This window comes from Camelus ferus, chromosome 23, assembly GCF_009834535.1.
Source record: "Camelus ferus isolate YT-003-E chromosome 23, BCGSAC_Cfer_1.0, whole genome shotgun sequence".
NCBI classification, from domain to species: Eukaryota; Metazoa; Chordata; class Mammalia; order Artiodactyla; family Camelidae; genus Camelus; species Camelus ferus.
The window spans coordinates 19,506,029-19,520,413 of record NC_045718.1 but is presented as its reverse complement, the minus strand read 5'-3'; positions in this window follow the sequence as shown (position 1 = coordinate 19,520,413).

Here is a 14,385-nt window from a genome sequence, read left to right as displayed (position 1 = left end):
ACTCAGTTTATCTCCCTCATTTCACTGTGAGTAACTTGAGGTGTTCCATTTAGTCACTATACCGTTAGAGCCCCCAACAGCAAGACCACGTGGCACATTCTAGGCTCTCCATAAATGCAGCTGAAATTCAGGTCATCACTGGAGAAGAGAGAAGGAAAGATGTTCTCTTAAAAAACAAGTAAACTGTTGGTGTTCTTATGTGTGGGATCTCACATTTAAATGTATTGTGTGTGGTATCAAAGTAATTCACTTCTAACCTAAAGGAACTGCTGACTCTTAAAAAGACCTGGAGATCACCTGGACCCAGGGTTGACAAATGGTGGCCTAGGGGTCAAATCCAGTCCATGGCTGGTTGTTATAAATCAAGTTTTGTTGGAACATAGCCACATGTTATCCATACATGCTCTTGTGCTACCATTGCAGGGTTGACTACTCATGACAGAGACTGACTGGCAAAGCCTGAAATATTTACCTGGCCCTTTACGTTAACGTTTGCTGCACCCTGATGTAGACAAAGCACCTTTCTGATTTTATGTGCAAGGACAGCGAGGCCAGGGAGAGTAATGACTTGTCCAGACTCATGAGCAGCACAGCTGAGAGGATGCTCCGGGTCTCCACTGATCTGTCTCTCCATCATCTCTTTCCTCACCTGAATAACAAAAGCCCACTTGGACGATCTCATTCAGAAGAGCCAGGAAACTCTCCCGGGTCCCTCTGCTCTGCCAGGGAAGTTTCCCTGAGCCTCTCAGAGCTGCTGCATGATGTCCTGGTTCCCATGCATGTCTATCTGAAGGAGTGACAAGGTCTAGGCGTGAACCCGAACTTTGCCCACCTTGGAGTCAGACACCTTTGGGCGTGTTTGGAGAATCCTGGCAGGGACTTCCAAAGAGGGCTTTCCCATGAGACTCCCACAAAATGATTCACCTTCAGGAGCAAAGGGGAGATTTGCACAGATCTGGGTCCATGTGAGAGGAGCAGAGAAACGGAAGCAGGTGTTTCTCCCTCCAGGCACTAAGGATACCTGCCTGAGTCCCAGGGAGACAGGATGCAGGAAGGAAAAAAATGAGCACTAAGTGAGCGGTTCCCAGCACCTGGCAGGGGTGTGGAGGGCGTAAGACAGGGGATTTGTGGCGCTGCTGTAGAGGGCTTTGGCACAAGGAGTGATGGTCCGCAGTTGTCTCCAGGTGGCTTCGGGGGCATATGTGAGCTCTCTCATAGAACTGCCAGGACTGGAGAAAAATGACGGTGCTCGTGATAACCCGGAGGATTCTTCCGTGTGTGCATGTGAAACTCCCCCTTGGGGTCCCCTAGAACCGTCAGGGAGGACTGCAAGGAGGCCAGAGATGTCATAATAGCAAATGGGGCTGAACAAGTGAAATGATATTGTTTTTAGCCCCGGCTGATTGAGCAGGTAGCACTGACAGTTACCAGCGCTAGTCCCCACACCTGCCTCAGCCGGTGTTAGAGGGCCAGAGAGGCCGAGTTTGGGCTCTTCCCAAGCCGTATCCTCAGATGTGGACAGTTAGGCCTCTGAAGCTCTGTTGCTGAGTTTATTAACCCTGGTTCAATAGGGCAGGGAGAAACTCCAAGTCATTCAACAAGCAATTCCCTCACTGTCAGACACCGCCTGCCTATAAATATAGTCAATGTAGTTGATGGTGCTGGCACAGCCAACCTAAACTTGAGTGGGATCCAAAGGGATGGCTTTTGGCCTGTGAAGGAAAGAGCAAAAGAAAACAAACACTTGTTCAACAACCACGAATCCCATTTATAGCAGGAAATACTGGCTTATAAATCTAAGGCTTACAGTAAATCAGATGGAGAGAGAGGTCAGTCTGTTCCACGTGGGTGGTATCATGCGGAACTAAAGACCATGGAGGGAGGTGTGAAAATGGCAGAAGTGAGGGCAGGGAAACTAGGCAGGGTCTGCAGTTTGGGTTCCATAACTTCTGAAAACCATTCTCCAGGCTCACATGTGATCCTGTGTGGTGACTTTAGTTGTAGGCAAATGGTCTTTTTTTTTTTTTTAATATTTTTTATTGATTTATAATGATTTTACAATGTTGTATCAAATTCCAGTGTAGAGCACAATTTTTCAGTTATACATGAACATATATATATTCATTGTCACATTTTTTTCTCCGTGAGCTACCATAAGATCTTGTATATATTTCCCTGTGCTATACAGTAGAATCTTGTTTATCTATTCTACAATTTTGAAGTCCCAGTCTATCCCTTCCCACCCCCCACCCCCTTGGCAACCACAAGTTTGTATTCTATGTCTGAGTCTATTTCTGTTTTGTATTTATGCTTTGTTTGTGTGTGTGTGGTTTTTTTTTTTTAGATTCCACATATGAGTGATCTCATTTTTCTTTCTCTTTCTTGCTTACTTCACTTAGAATGACATTCTCCAGGATCATCCATGTTGCTGCAAACAGCGTTATGTTGTCGGTTTTTATGGCTGAGTAGTATTCCATTGTATAAATATACCACATCTTCTTTATCCAGTCATCCTTTGATGGACATTTAGGCTGTCTCCATGTCTTAACTATTGTAAACAGTGCTGCTATGAACACTGGGGTGCAGGTGTCATCCTGAAGTAGGGTTCCTTCTGGATCTATGCCCAGGAGCAGGATTCCTGGGTCATATGGTAAGTCTATTCCTAATCTTCTGAGGAATCTCCATACTGTTTTCCACACTGGCTGCATCAAACTGCATTCCCACCAGCAGTGTAGGAGGGTTCCCCTTTCTCCACAGCCTGTCCAGCATTTGTCACTTGTGGATTTTTGTATGATGGCCATTCTGACTGGTGTGAGGTGATATCTCATTGTAGTTTTGATTTGTATTTCTCTGATAATTAGTGATATTGAGCATTTTTTCATGTGCCTATTGATCATTTGTATTTCTTCCTTGGAGAATTGCTTGTTTAGGTCTTTTGCCCATTTTTGGATTGGGTTGTTTGGTTGTGGCAAATGGTATCTTATCTTATAAATAAGACAAAAAATATTACACATGCCAGTTAATGTCATGCCATCACGGTGTCTAACAAGCCACCTAAGGATCATCTGATGCTCCAAGAGAGGTTAACTGAGTTAGATTCACTAATTATTAATGATGCGGGCCCAGACTCTATAAAGCTAGGTGCTAATTTGAGAAGACTGCTAGGCTGCAAATGACTTCTGTTCAGTAGAAATGCAAATGAATTCTGTCACACAGAAAACATAACCTCAAAGGGTCTGATCTTATTGCCACATAGGACAGTAACTAGTTCTATTTACTTTGCAAATCTACTTCCACAGCCTTTCTTCTAATGATCATGTGAAACGATCCCTTGCATTCTCTTCTGATTGGGCTTTGTCATCCTGCTAGTTCCTTCACTAATGAATTAGGCAAATCTTGGACTATATGTCTGTATGAGAACCATGTTTTTAACATTTTAAAGAACCCCTCTCCTCCATAATTCACTGTGGGCTTCCCCGTTTATAATTATCCACCTTATTCTCTATGCATTGTAACGAATTAGACTCATCTGGCTTTCATTTCTCAGCTGGCAGATTAGACAAGGTCTTTTTGTTTACAAAAAAAAAAAAAAAAAAAAAAGAAAGTTCCTTTTAGTCCTACTTCAAAGCCAATTCATTTCAGCAGGTTGCCTGGTGACCTTTCGGGCCTAGTGTTGCACTGGTTACTCCATGAATCACAGAAGAAAGGTCAGAGCACTGTCCTTACGTATCTTACAGACCAGCAGGGGAGATGAATCTTCTGCATTTTTTTAATAGTCATCTGCGTTGAGACATTGCTATGATATGCTCAGACCAGTTAGCTACCTTGAGCTCTGAGGCTAATCTAATTTTATTCTAGGATCTAAAAAAAAAAAAAAAAAAAAAGGCAGCAAGAAAGATGAGTGTAGCTGTAACAAGTTCCTGCCTCTCCTGGCTCTCACCCAAACTAATCAGCCTGGGAGATTGATTTCCCCTCCAGCCAGCATCTTGTTCAGCATTTCTGCTCATCATGCTTCTGGCACTGCTTCCTCAGAGGACTGTCCATCATTCCTAAACCATCGCTGGTCCTCTTGATAAATCAGCAGACAGATGCTGGGGATACAGAATGGAAATTCGGAAAGTATACCTGATTCACAGACTCATTTCTTCCTTCTTGTTACCTTGGCTTCTCACATCAGAGAGAATCATCAGGCAGTCTGGCAGGGAACCAGGAGGAGTCGGGGGGGGGTGGGAGGTGGGGATGGGAGCACTTGGACTAAAAGGAGGAAGATTCCTGGGATGAATCTGAGGGAAGAATTAACTTCTAAATGGGGTGTCCTCTAACCTCTCTGAATTTTTATAGGTCTATCTTTGAGAAATATTTTAGAGAATGATGCTGACTGTACAGTTTCTTTAAGGTCAGAAACAAAGGCCAGCGTGTTCATTGTTGATACAAAGAGAGAAGGAGGAAAGAGAGGGCTCTGGCACCCACATGTCTATTTGGATGAGAGGCTAAGAACTTGGTGGGGGTAGAGTGACGAGGTGATGGGGACACATCTGGTCATACTTCTATTAAACTGCTTTATCAATGGAACCCAGCTGGGGTCTCCCAGTCCCTTCAAATCCAGATAACATTTGTTTGCACTGTCTGGATTATTCAAAAGCTAGAGCCCTCTCCCAGATTCTACAAATTATTAGGGGGGTCTATATGACCTTGTTCAGCTTGGGCTCCAGCTTTCTGCCCCTGCTGAGTTCTTGTGCTCTGCCCTGTACCTTCTGGCTGTTCCTTTATTCTCACCTCGGCTTTAACTCAAACGTGAAAGACGCTGGCCCCCTTTCCATAAAATAACCATTCCCACATGGAGATGAAGGAGGTCTATGGGCAGAAGTATAAACCATTTGAAATTGAGTAATAGATATTCCTCTTCTTAAAAGTCCCATGGCCACTCTGCCTTGTTGCTCTGCTGGCCTCCAAATCCTCTTGTTCTTTTATGCAAAGGCGCTGTGGTGTAGTCAGGGACATGAAAGCCGACTGCCACAGTTCATCCCTTAGTCTAACCCTCACTAGCTGTACACCCTAGGCAAGTCCCTTCACCTCTCTGTGCCTCACTCTTCTGATCTGTAAAATGGAGATAATAACCGACTTACTTCATAAAATAGTTGCGAGCATAAAAGAAGATACATATGCCAAAAAGCACATTGAAAGATGTTCAGCATCATTAACTATGAGGAAAATGCACATCAAAACCATGACAAGATACCCTTCACACCCATTAGGGTGGCTAGAATTATAAGTTCAGATAATAACATGTGTTGGTGAAGATGTGGAGAAATCAGAACCCTTTGATTACACGGCATCAGGAGTGTGAAATGGTGTAGTTGCTTTGGAGAACAGTCTGGCAATTCTTCAAATGGTTAAGCATAGATTTACCAGCTGATTCGGCAATTCCACTCCAAGAGAAATGAAAACATATGTCTGCACAAAAAGTGTCCCTGAACGTCTACGGCAGCACTATTCACAATAGTGAAAAGGTGGAAACTATCCAGGTGTCTATCAACTGATGACTGATAAACAAAAGGCGATATAAGCACACAATGGAATATTATTCAGCCACAAAAAGGAACAAAGTGGAAGAATCTTGAGAACATTATGCTACATAAAAGAAGCCGGTCACCAAAGATCACATGCTTATATGAATCTGTTCATGTGTAATGTCCAGAACAGGGAAATCTCCAAAAAGATTACTGGCTGCTTAGGGCTGAGGGGTGGGATGGGGGTTGCTAAAGGTGGTTCATAGCTAAAGGATATGGGGTTTCTTCGTGAAGTTTTGATGAAATGGGCTACAAATGACCATGGTGATGCCTGCACATATCTGTGACTATTCTAAAAACAACTGAACTGTGTACTTTATTTTTTTCTTTTTCCCCGCTGGGCGAGGTAATTCAGTTTATTTATTTATTTATTCATTTCAATGGAGGTGCTGGGGATTGAACCCAGGACCTCACGCATGCTGAGCATGTACTCTGCCACTGAGCTATACCCCACCCCAAATTGTGTACTTTAAATGAGTGAACTGTATGGTATATGTTATATCTCAAGAAAGCCTTTGTTTAAAAAAAAAGAAGATGTATATTTATATTTATAGCAGTGCCTGGCACACTAGGAAGTACTGGGTCCTGAGAGGAAACAACGGCACATTTAGATGAGTTATGAAGGAGAGATGAATGAACCTTCCATTCACAAAGGTGTAGGAAGCGTTAGGGGAAACTAACAAGGTAGAGTGTTCCAGAGACAGGAGGAGGGAATCCAGAGGCGGGTCTGTCGTAGCAGAGGGGGGCCTGCCAGGGGCTGTGGTTTTCATGGTGAACGCAGCCACTGCCTGCCAGCCGCCCATCAGGGAGGAGCCAGGAGAATGAATGCTTCCTCATGGTCATGTCTCATCCGCTGGGACTCACTGGCATCAGAACCCATGGGAAAACGTGACATGCTCGCTGAGGAGCCCACATATGTCATCTATACAAGCTGACCTCCTGAGGCAGAGGCAATTAGTATTACGCGGACCAATTGAGCCTTCCCCCTCTTTCAGTCTCCTCCTAACAACCTCATCTTAGGACCAGTCGGCTAGGACCCAGCTTTTCCCACTGAACAGTCCAGCAATTCACTTCAGTCACAGCTGGGGCTCCCCTTCCCAGGTTTGTGCAGAGGTCTTAGAGAGCCTTATAGAGTCTACAACATTGAGGAAAGGCCTTCTGATCTGGTCTTCAGTCACGTCGGCCTCTGCTGACTCGCTCACTTTGCAGACTTGCGCGATCTCTGACAGGGAGCAGCTGCATTGCTTTGGACCACGCTGGGGCACAGGAGGTCTTTGTTTGCAATGCTCTTCCCTGTCTGGACGAAGCCCTCAATACTTCTGGCTGCTTCTGCCTCTTCTCCTCCAAGCTTGGCCTCAATGTCCTCTACCTCCAGGACCAGCTGACAAAGTTCTCTTGGCCTAGAAAATGTTGCTTCACCGTTCCCCCAGGGCCCCCCAAGGAAGGGAAAACACGAAGGGCTGCTGACTTCTGCGTGGGAATCTGCAGGAACATCTTCAGCAATGAAAACAGAACATAAATTAGTATCTCGGTAAGTCACCCTGCTTTGCTTTGATGGAGTTTAAGGAAACTGCCACACTCTTCTCACTCACAAGCGAGGTCTCTGTGGAGGTGCAGCTGCAATTCTTGTCATGGGGGGAACAAGCATAGGACTCAGCTGGTACTTCCCTCTAAGCTCAGACTCCCGGCCCAAAGGCAATCCTACAAATGATGGTTCCTGGGTCAAATTCCTTTCCACGCCCAAGAGCCTCAGGCTGCTTTTCTGACCAGGGAGGCTGAGTCAGCACAGCTTGATTTCATCTTTGTCTGAGGTTTCATAACAGAACAAAACCGGGACACCTCCCTGCCCACCCTAGTGGCTGGAAGAACTCTGTGACAGGTGTGTAGCCACTACATCCATTCCTCCTCCCGTGGACACCTCCTCACCCCGTGTGGCTAGAGGTGGGAAGGGAAAAAAGGCAAAACCTCTAACCCCAGGGTGCAGGGTGACCACCTTCTGGGATGATTAGGACCCCAGGGAGAAGCTGTGCTCAGACTCTATCTACTGAAAAAGGATGAATCTGCCACTGGGGTGCAGGAGCGTGGGGTGATGCAGTGGCTGAGGGACTCAGAGGGAGCAGTAGGGGGCAGAAGGACTCACAGCCCCCGAAGTCCTTCATCCCCGTGGCTCCCAGAAACCAGCCTCCTGCAGGAAGCCTTCTTGGGCTTTGCAGAGGAAAGGGAACCAGTATCCCTCCTGCTAGAAAACGTAGGTTTTCCCCTCCTGCCAGCCTTCATCACTGCCTCTAAGACACACACATGGTGTGCATGTTTCATTTTGTCATCTGTTTGGATGTTTGTTCCTTTGGTCCCCTGGGGAGGTTCCAGGATGTCTGCTCCCTCCCTTCCCCTTCACGCCCACCCTGGGGATTTGCCACTTGCGAACTGGCACGTTAGGTAGTCACTTGGGTTGACAGTGCCGGCTTTCCTCTGCAAGATACACAAGGAACTTTTCTTGAGGGTGGACAATGGTTTGGAAAATGAAACAAGGAGTAAGATAGAGTAGTTGTCCTCAGCCTCATGGACAGATCTGGACAACCAATGGGAAAGTCCAGAGGAGGCTGCAATTAAATTTGATAGTGAATGATGATGATTTCACAGAGATGATTATTTGAAGAGGGGCTTGAAAGACGAGTAAGAGTTCAACAGTGGCGACCGGGCATTCTGTGCAAAGAAACAGGATGGCCAACGATCTCTATCCACTGACCTTGCTTTATTTTCTTCCAGCAGTTAGCACCATTTGAAATCATATTTTATCTAGCTTTTAATTGTTTATTTTCTGTCTCCCCCGTGTACTCTAGTTCTCCGGGTGCAGGAAGCATGTCTGTCCTAGGTGCCCCAAAGAATTCCTGCACATCGTGGGTGCTCAGTACATATAAGTGGGGCATGGACGAATCAGTGGGCAGTCCACGCAGAAGGGAGAGAGGGGACTTTGAGGAACTCTACAAGTACACATGTAGTTTTCTTTTATCCTCATAACTCCACCCCCAAGAAAGACGTCAGTCACTATCTCCAGCTTATAAATAAGGAAACTGAGGCAAGACAAAGGCAAGCAACTTGTCAAAGGTCACACACCCAGTAAAAGGTGAAGCTGAGATCAAAGCCCAGGCCAGCAGGTTCCAAAGTCTGAAACTACACCAGGAAGAGGCTAACAAAGGCTTGACTAAGTACAGCTGTGGGAAGGGAGTGAGAGAGGAGAGCTCGTGCTTAAGAGGTGCTGCACTGATCAATGGACCAGACGTGGCCACAGACTGCAAGGGGGGAGTCCCCTGCAGATTCATCTCCATCTGATCCCCTGGTCCTGACCTCCCGCCCCGCTGGAGTCAATCACACGTGGATGACAGAAAAACACGTGGCACTGGCCACTAACTAGCTGTTTAAATTGAGAAGACTTACCTAACTTCTCCATGCAACTGTTTCCCCTGCAGAATGGTGATGGATACCAGGTTTAAGGTTGCTGTGAGATGACGCAGGGAAAGCACCCAGGACAGTTCCTGGCCCCAGGTTGGTGTTCAGTAAATATTCACTCACTTCTCTTTACCCACTGCCTCCTGGCATCCTTCGGTCTGGCAAATACTGTTCCCGAGAGGAGGGCCAAAGGGGAAGGAAGGGTTAGGAGGACATCTGCTCTGGGGCAGGTGAGGAAATGGAGTCTCAAGAAGGAAGTGAGCGACAAGGCAGGCCGGGAAGAGGCGGGGGGTAAGAGGTAGGAAAGCGCCCAGCAGTTTCCTCCACGAGGAAAACTCTGACCCCCTAGAATGAAGGTTCAGACAAACAACCAGAATTCTAAGTCACGTGCCTAACCTCTTCTGTGCACAAAAGGCATTGCCAGGGCTGAGTGAAGGGGAAGTGAAGGAACATTTGACTTGGGCCTTATTTGTACAAATTTGGTTGTTTCTCCAAAGGAAGTTACTCATCACGTTATTAAAATTTGGGGTCTGTGTTTAAAGTGTTAATTTTTAAAAGTTATCTGTAAGTTTAACTACGGATTGCACCTAGTAGAGATTTTTCCATTTCTTAAAACATAGGGTATACTGCTCCTCTCAAACTGTTTCCTGAAATAAGCATGCTATTTGTGGAATCATTTTTATAAGGTGTTAACTTATAAACAATTAAATTATACCACAAGTTTTTGTAACTGTTTTTGAAATTTCATTTCCTATGTGCTGGCATTTTTTTTTTTTTTTTTTTAAGGCCTGGATCTCTGGCCTTTAAAAAAGCTCAGGAGAGCACAGGACAGCAGCCCCAGAGGCAGCCAGAGGGGAGGTGAAGAGGTTGTTACTCATCTTGCTTACAGCGCCACCTGGTGTTTATATGACACATACAAATGTCAAGCTTCCTTCTCCTTAAGCCCTGGAATTTGCTGAGTAAAATTCCCACAGCCATTTTCTGAAGCAACGTCTCTCAAAAATTTTTTTTATTCACTTAAAAAGAACAAGCCTTATAAGAAAGAATAACCCAAAATAACAGTTGATGCCCCACGACTTTCATTTTCTTTTAGCTCTGTAGTGTGAAAGGGACGGTCTACACGTAACACTAGTTAAGACTGACTGAGCGCTATGTGCCAAGCAGTGTTCTAGGTGCCCTCCAGGGATTAAGTCACTTAACTATTTTAACAACTCTTGGAGACAGGTATTACTATCACCATGCCCATTTTACAGACGTGACAACTGACACACAGAGAGTTTAAGGAATTTGCCAAAAATCGCACAACTAGAAAGTAGCAAAGATTTGAACTCAGGCAGCCTTGTTTCAGTGCCCGTGATTTTAACCACGGTTAAGCTGCTTTTCTGTGTTGGTGCGTGTTTCAAGAAAAGAGATCTTCTTAATTTTTATTTGGCTTGATATTAAGAATTTAATATCTCTGGGTAAAGCTCGATGGACCAAGGATAAACAGAGCAGCAAACAAGTTAAAAATATGCCTTCAATAATCCTCTGCTATATGAGACATTAAGCTTCTCAGAAGCATAGACTGCCCTTTAGAATGTCATACAACCCAGGATGGCATACAAAACAACTTAATTAGCGTTTGTTTATAACAACCCCCCCCCCAATATTATAATCCTCTCAGTCTTTTTAAGAGTTCAACAACTTTAGGAGCTCTCTCATTTTAAAAGGGTAATAGCTTCAATCTATTGAGTGCTTTTTGTTTTTGTTTTAGAAAAGCAATTATCTAGTGAAAAATGTGGGTTTGGGAGATCCTACCACCTAGATTCAAATGCTAGCTGTGTTACTGACTAAGCAAGTTACTTCACATCTCTAAGCATCCAGTTCCTCTACAGAATAGGGAAAAAAGATGGTGCATACTTCAGATGAGTGTATGAGGACTGACTGATTTAAAACACACAGAGAGCTTAGAAGAGTTTCCCACAGGTAATAAGTGTGCCCCATAATGTCTCACTGTAGTGCAATGTGCCAGGCACTGTGCTAAACAGATTACCAAAAAACAAACAAACAAAAAAACCCACCTTTTAACGCAAGGGTCTCTCTATATAAACTGCTGGCTATTATTACTATTATTAATGCAGAAACATATCTGGGAGAAAGCATACCAACTTGCTAACAATAGTTGTCACCAGATAGGCGAAGTTTTGATTTTATTATTTTTCACTGTTTGACTTGTCTTTGCTGAATGAGCACTGGTTGTTTTTTTAACAAGAAGACCAAAAGTAAAGAAGAACTTTTCTGAAAAGAACTAAGGATGACCGCCCTGGGAAAAAGAAGTCTCACAGAGGACGTGGCGGATGTCTTTGAATGGCTGAGAGTTAACAAGCGGAAGAGAAAGACTTGAACTGTGGAACTTCAGATACGGAGTGAGGACTGATGGATGGAGGCTTCACAATCTCTAGTGAGCAGAGCTGACTGAAAAGCTGCCAGTGAGTAGCTTATCCTTGAAAGCATTCAAGCAAGGCTGGAGACTGCCTCTCAGAGATGACCTATAGGAGACTCATGGGCCAAGAGGCAGATTGGATCACAAGACCTCTAAATTCCTACCAAACTGGGGATCTAGACTCATCACCTAATATTACTTTGAAATACACCAGGAGAGATGAAAAAAAAGGTGGTCACCAGCTTTCAGAGAACTGAGGGGTTTTTTTTTTTGCCAATTATCTTTCTGCTACCATTAGTGTCCATAAATGCTACAAGACATATGTCCTCCCTCATTCTTATGAATCCAGTTGGACTGGAGATGACAGAAGTGGTGGCACAAAGTCAGGGACACCTTAGCTCTCACTCTCCACTATCACCAAATGGCCAGACATCAACCCTGAAGCACAGTCCCTAAGTTGGTTCCTGCAGAAACCAGAAGAAGGAAGAGGCAGAGTCTATTTAGAAACTTGAGGACTGGTGATCCCATTTTCGTCCTCTGCATCAGTTAGGAGTGGCCAATAGAGCCTGGCCTCAGTGGCTTAAACAGATGAGGGATTTAGGTTTCACAGAAGGGAGACCATGCAGAATGGAGACAGCAGCCTCGGGATGTGATCAGAGAGCCTGGCTCCTTCTTTCTGCTCCGCCCTCCTCCAGTGCACGGAGTTCCATCCTCAGGAGCTTTCAGCCACCACTTCTGTGTTCCAGGCAGGACAAAGGGAAGAACAGGAGCAAAAGTGGTGTTCCTCTCAGTTTTAAAGGGCTCTCCTAAGAGTCTGCCCCAAGGATAGTGCTCGTTTCCCTGGCCACACCTTACCGCCACGGGACTGGAAGACGCAGTGTTTTAGCTGAGCACTTTGTCACCCAGTAAAATCCAGGGTCCTGATACTAGAGAAGTAGGAAGTGAATGCCACTTTTCCTCACGTCTCTCTGCAGGATAGCAGGGATGGTCCCCCACTTATGAGAAAGCCGAGAGGCGGCCAGGAGGACCTGTGCGGAGCCACAGTGGGTTGGTGGTGGTGTTGGTGCTGGCAGCCGGCTCAGGGCCAGCTCTGAACAATGATGGAGAACACAAAAGGCAGAAATCCATGAACATCTGTGGACAAACAGCAGCTGTGAGCCCAGGGCCATCTCTCGGGGGGGGAGAGTCAGATGGGAAGATGAGAGGGGCTGCAGAGGGCAGTGAGGACGAGGGCGGCAGGATACCAGGCTCCATGTCATTCCCCGGGCTGTCAAGAGCTAGACAGCTTTGGCCCTGGCTCAGTTGGGAGAACAGATGGGCAGGAATTCAGCACAGCTTCCAAATCAGCCAAGCATCAAGACTGCCTTCCTTCCATGTCAGCCGAGGCTACAGTTCCCACAGGGTCACAGCCAGCTGCAGAGGCCCAAGACTGAAGACCGTGACAGCCTGGCCAGGGACGGCCATCCCTTGCCCACTGTGAGGGGCCAGGAGGAGCACAAGCAGGTGCAGGTGTGAGTTCATCCCAGCAGTGAGAGTGACACCTGGGTGGAGCTGCCCACCACATTCAGATTTCTCCCATTTCAGCCCTGACTCCTTTGGGGCATAGGACTCTAACTACTGAGACAGGCAGCCCACTTGTTTGATTAAGGAGCTGTGTTCTTTCTCGTGCCCTCACCTCCCACAGGAATGATGGTAATGTGGCCAGAGGCGTAAGGGGAACCCAGGAATTACACTGAATTGTAAGCAATGCAGAGGGCCTCCTTCCCACATCCGACGACAGAAGGGCCTCACAGAAACAAGGTACACTCGATGAGGGGACAGGAACACGTGTTCAGCTTCAGAAAGAGGACACAGAATGCAGACTTTACTGCAGCTCTGGTGAGAGCATATGGTAGAGGAGGAAGAAATACGAAGTCTTTAGAAAGAGACCATTTTCTGATGTCACACGGAAAGGGTTTCTGGGGCTCACGGAGGAGGGAGTGACTAGGCCTGGGGGAGAGAGGGAGCTCTTCTCTATTTCCCTTTGCAGAAACTACATCAATTTTGGATTAGCTGTGTATCTACTCCCAGTTCACTGACTGTCATTAAAAGTGGAAATTTGTTTAGAATTCTATTTAGCTAGAGAAGCCAAAAAGCTTTTTAAAATGAGAAGTCTGGAGTAGAAACTTGGTATGAAGACCACTACCATAACTCCTCTAAAGAGAGAGCAGTGGGGGCGGGGGCGGGGAGGAAGGAAGGAGAGGGCACACCAGTGGTGAGGGCCCCACCCCCAAAGGCTGCTCCCTGCTCCCCGAAAGGAGCAGTCTGTGCTTTTCCACCACATTCCTTCTCCACGACGACCGGCTGGCGCCTTGCAGCCCCCTGCAGGTTGCACAGTGAGGCTCTCTGGATGATTACAAAGCACTCCCAACCCTATTCCCTTACCCCAGGCCTTCTGTAATCTTGAGACCCTAGACTCATCAAAGCCACACTCTGCAGCCTGAAGACCTGCTCGTGTGGCCACGGGGAGGCTAGGCAGAAGGCGGCCAGCAGGCTTCCGCACCACCTGCCTCCCCTCCTTCCTCAGGGGCCCCCACGAGGGCGCAATCGGGGCTGGGAGGCTGGGCGAGCCCCCCTTGGCCCTCTAGGGTGTGAGGAGTCAGCAGGGATGCACACCCATCCCGCCGAGGCCATCTGCACTCAATTATAAGCCCTATGGAAGCCAGCAGAGGGCTGTTTAGCTGCTGCTGGTTCTCTGTGATTAGCTAGTTCTTGTCTTTTGAATATTGCATACGGTGCAGCCAGCTGTAGAAAGCATTCATGATTCAAAGCCTTTTTTCCCCTCAAAAAGAAAAGTGCTAAGCTAGTTGTTCTTACTATGGGAAGGAAAAAAAAAATGTTTAAACTCTTACTTCCCTACCTTAAAATTCCACCTCTCCCCAGGACTGGGACCATTCCTTTGTCTAT